Here is a 5087-nt window from a genome sequence, read left to right as displayed (position 1 = left end):
CATGACCATCACAAGATGCTCTTAAAAAAAAAAAAGAAGTTGTTCCCAAAAGGTTAAACCTACCAAACACCATCTGCCTGGATGATTCTGCTGAACAAACCTGTTTATGCCCGGGCGCAGGAGAACCAAAGCCTGTGTTCGGCTGAGGTTGAGATGTTGGCTTTGCTGTGGGACGCAGAAAGAAAAGACACTTGTCTCTGTTTTACACTTCTGTAAATCATTGACATCTTGATCAATGTTTAGACATTGACTCGGATTTTTTTCAGAGCCAACACCGAAAAAATATGATAAAAGCTATGGATCATCTTCTCAGACAAATGCACAAAACTGAAACGTTACATATAGTTCGTGGGGCTCACAGAGTCCTGAAGCTTGATCGCAGGTTAAAAATCTCTGTTCACTGAACACAAAACAAGTGTCATTTCTGGTGTCTCTGTGGTGCTGGAGAATCTGATACTGTTCACCTTCACTTTCTTCTATTTATAGTTCATCGCTCAACTTCTGAGCGCACCCTTTCCCCACCCCACCCCCGTTTGTGGGTGGACAGACCATCAAAATAATGACCAAGAATCCTGACACTGGAAAAAGATGGCTGTGCACCGATGCCTCCGGTTTGCTTCCATGCGCTGGTGTGTGACCAAGAGCAAGGTGTAACCAAAGGAAGCCAGGGCTGTGTGTGGCTGGTGGTGGGTGGATGGAGGGAAGGTGGCGATGGAGGTGGTATCACAGAGGCCCTGTGATGTGGCCAATTCTGCCATACTTTGTAGCCGCTCGGTCAAAGGCAAGCTCGGTATAACTCCTTCGTATTGGAGCAATTCAAGCCATGAGCATAGCCATCAAAGAGTTCTCTCCCTTTCACTGATGCTGGGCCAGGACATATGGAGGTAGATAAGGTAGAAATCTGTACTAAGGATCTTCATGTGGCAAAAGATTGGAACATTTAAAATTTGTTTCCGGGGCCTTTTACTTCTCTGGCACAAGCTTCCAAAGCTACAACAGAAAGAAGGAAGGTCAGGGTGACAGGGCTGAGCTACTCTGGTTCCTTCTTTGAGAAGGAAGAATAAAGCATTCATTTCCTCAAAGCAGTAGGTTACTCACTGTTACCTCTGCCAAGGGAGTTTGTATCACAGAAATGGGGTGACATTTAGCTCCTATAATTGATCTCTGTTTATGTTTCGGGAGCTCAAGGGAGTATTACTCACCTGCCCCTTTCTCTGTCATACTATAAAGCTCCATCATTTCTGTAGCTGGGTTTATACATTCCTGGTACGTAAGCTCAGTGGGAGCAGACTATGTTTTATTCCTCGATATTCTTGATGATGCATAGATATCAATTCCTATCACAGCTGTTCAGATACCTAGTCTTGTAGTAAGTATTTGTGCTATTATCCACTGGTAGTTTTCTTCTTCTTTTTTTTAAGTTTATTTATTTTTTTATTGTAATTTCTAGAGCCAACGTGGGACTCAGACTCACAACTTTGAGATCAAGAGTCACGGGCTCTTCCACCTGAGCCAGCTCAGCCCCCTCAATGGTCATTTTCCATTCATTCTTATTTCGTTCCTAGTGCTTCGTGGAAAGTGTAGTGGTTAAGAGCACGAAGTCAGGCCGGACTGATGGATCCAAAATCCCACTACCAATGTTGCTTTGTGATCTTGAGCAAATGGCTAAAGCTCTCCGTGCTTGGTTTTTCATTTAGGAAGTGTAGATAAGAACAGTACCTGTTTCACAAGGCTGGGGAGTTAATCCACATAAGATACTTAGAACAGAGAGCTTGGCCCACGGTAAGTGCTCAGAGTTAGTTATTATTCTCTGTTTGCATAGAGTGCTGTATTCTTAGCACCCAAAATGCGTGAATCAATCCCTGGTAAAATTGCCATTGATAACTTTCCACTTGGGAGTTATTAACATGTAAACTCTCGGGGTGCACTGGTAATGGGTTCTTCGGAACTTCTGTCTCCTGAGAAGGCACATTTGTGGGGGCGCACTGCCATCATCCTTTCCTCCCCAAGGACTAGGAAAAGCTCCCAAAAAACATTGTGTTCACTGGGTGTTTTCCATTTGCCTGTCAGGTAAAGGAGATTCGGCACGATAGCACGGGGGCAGTGGCCTCGGTGGTCTCAGCAACCATGTGTGTGGAGTGGGCCCCGCAGAGACCTGGGGTCCTAGCATAACTTCACATAGGGTGCTACCTGGAATCCAGGGACCTATTCTCTTTCTGTGCTCCGGCATGGACCCCGTTTAAGAAAGAGGGTCTATTCAGGTTCATTTGTTTCCAGCCACTACACCACTTTCGGGGAGACTTTTCACCAAGTCAACTCACAGACGGTTAGCCTCCAGGATGTCTGACACACAGGAGTCAGGACCTCGGGAGTAGATTCTGGGAGAGGAACGTGAAAGCCTGGATTCCACCTGCCGTTTGTCTGAGCTTTATGGACTATGGATTTTAAGGTCCTGAGTCACCTGCTGACCATCAAGATTCTAGCAAACCCCTTCACATAACACGGTTAATTTAAACGTTTTACACTATATACAGAAAGGCGGAAAAACAGTAGAATCGGTCCAGCAATGGGCCCTTCCTCTTCCCCATGATGTTATCAGCTCTCAGATACAGACGTGGCTGGTAGCAACAGAAGCGTTGTCCAAGGGGACAAAACCAACGCAGAGAAAGAGGCTTGGATGCAAGAGTATGAGCCCAAGGTGGAAGAAGACAAGAATATTATTAGCTTTGGCAAGGAAGGCGACATTAATTCGAATGAGATATAAAGAGCAGAGGAGAGGAGAGGAAAAATTGGGGGGCAGAAGGGAGAAGAGTGGAAGGCACAGAAGCTAACAGGGCATCAGCCTCTTAGTGCAGCAGGTCATGAGATGATTGGCTAAGGAAAATGGCAGCTTTGGGTTGGAATCTCAAGGAAGACGGAAAAGATTTAGAAGAACCCGGCGGCCGTCCTCTTCTTTCCAACTCCACCACCTTCGGAACGAATCCTGTAAAAGAAAAACGTTATCAGCAAATATGTACCCAATGACCTTTCTGTGTCAGCCTCAGGGACATAGCCTTGAGCCTTTGAACAGACATGATCCGTGCTTTCTTGGAACTTTCGGGTCTAGTTGGAAACCATGGACACTAAATGTTAGAGCGTCGTGAGGAAGAAGAGCTCACGGGGGTTAGCCCCATCGGGGCATATGTCAGCAGACAGATGCTGTGCTAGGTGGAAATAATTATAGAAAGAATTCAGACACCCAGTTAAGGCTCATTACTTTTCCCTCTAAACTAGTGAGTCTTTTCTCAGAGGATTTCTCTGCCTCTTCTCTCTTTCCAATCCCAGATAACCATTGTTATCATTGCTCTGCCCCAAATCTGTGCATAGTTCCCTGATGCCTGCCCCTTAGGGGTCAACCATTTTAAGGTTGGAGGCCTCCACCAGCTAGAATCCTTCCTGTATCTGACTCTTCCAGCTCTCCATTCCAGCTAAGGTCACTGACTGTCCTTCCTACATGTCCCATCCTTTACCACTTCTCCACTTCTGTCCTTGCTGCTCTTTTCACTGAGTGTCCTCCCCAGACCCTCCACTCCTCTTGTTTTATTTCTACTCCCGTGTTCAACTCTCACTTCCAACCAGGATGTATTCTCTGACCCCGGTACTAGAAGCAACCTCCCTCTCTTCTGCATGTCCACAGACCTTCCATCATCTTTCTTTTAGGATATTTTTTGCAGTCTTTATACTGTGGTCACCTTATACTCCTGTCTTCTTCCTATTATATTGTAAACCTAAGGGCAGGATTTGGCCTTTTCACCTGTACAGTACTGTATACTCCAATGCAAAATATACTCAGCTAAAAGAAATGCTCTATTAATATTTGTTGAGGTTAATTCTAGGAGAAAAAAAGGTCCTATTAGAGTGGATGCATGAATGTTTCTTGTAAACCTCAACAAGCTGGTTTTTATGGATATGTTACTTTTTGCATTCCTGGAACATAAATGCTCTAATATTTACATATATATATTTCACATACATATATATATTTCATCCATCTATTAATTCATTTATTCATTATTTAGTAGAAATGTATTAGATACCTACCAAATGCAAGGCATGTGCATGATAGGGACGGTGCTGGCTCCTGGATATATGCAGTGTATGCATCCATTTATCAATGTTTATGCCATTTTGTTTCTCTCCTTTCCAGACAAAGGGGACCAAAGAGGCACTCCCCACCACCACTGTTGGCTGAAAGCGATGTGTAATAGCAATGACCTTCATTTAAGTTGTGACTATGGGGTCAGAATAAGCCTTGCAAGGCACAGAACCAAATTAGATGCAATTTTAACACTGACAGTGAATATTCATCCTCTTGTTTGGAAATTTTGCTTTGAGAAGTATGAATTGCACACACACTGCCCCCCTTCTCTCCTCTATTTAATTTTCCTGGCATTCCTTCAATGAAGAGTTTCAAACCCACGTTTTTCAGATTGAAATAAATGATGAAAATTGAAAATCAATGTTTTCCTTCTACTAATGTTAACAAAAAGGTAAAATACCTCCAGTTTTATAATTATAATCAATATATAAAAGGGAAATGGCCACAGACACAAAAGTAGACTGGTTTGGGATATGCTTGTTTTTAAATAATTGGGTTTTTATTTTCTTTTAAAGATGCTGTGTGCAAGATACATCTTAAAAATACATTAGAAAATGTTTTTACAAGATCTGAATGCACCTGAACTTGATGCCCAGCTAATGCGTTAGATGTCCCTCTCCTACCAGGACGCTTATTCATATATTGGGGTCGGGGGGCAGGCAGGCCTGTCTCTTGCCTCCCAAGGCCCCGTCATTTCTCCGCAAAGTCTTTGAAGAGCAAACCTATCCGTGGCTCTTTGGGCCAGGAGTCTCCCGGATCTTTCCAGACTTCTTTGCACGGCTGCCTGATGCGGTGAATTCATTGCTTTCAAAGCCGGGCGCTTGGCAGGCTCTCTCTCCCTTCCCCTGCCCTCCCCACGTCCCTCTCCCGTCTCCCACGGCCCATCTGCCCCTCCCTTCCTCCAGCCCCCTCTCCGCTCTGCTCCCCTTTATTTCCACTCCCCACCCGC

The sequence above is a fragment of the Panthera uncia genome (assembly GCF_023721935.1).
Source record: "Panthera uncia isolate 11264 chromosome B2 unlocalized genomic scaffold, Puncia_PCG_1.0 HiC_scaffold_25, whole genome shotgun sequence".
NCBI lineage: Eukaryota > Metazoa > Chordata > Mammalia > Carnivora > Felidae > Panthera > Panthera uncia.
This window is presented reverse-complemented; position numbering follows the sequence as displayed.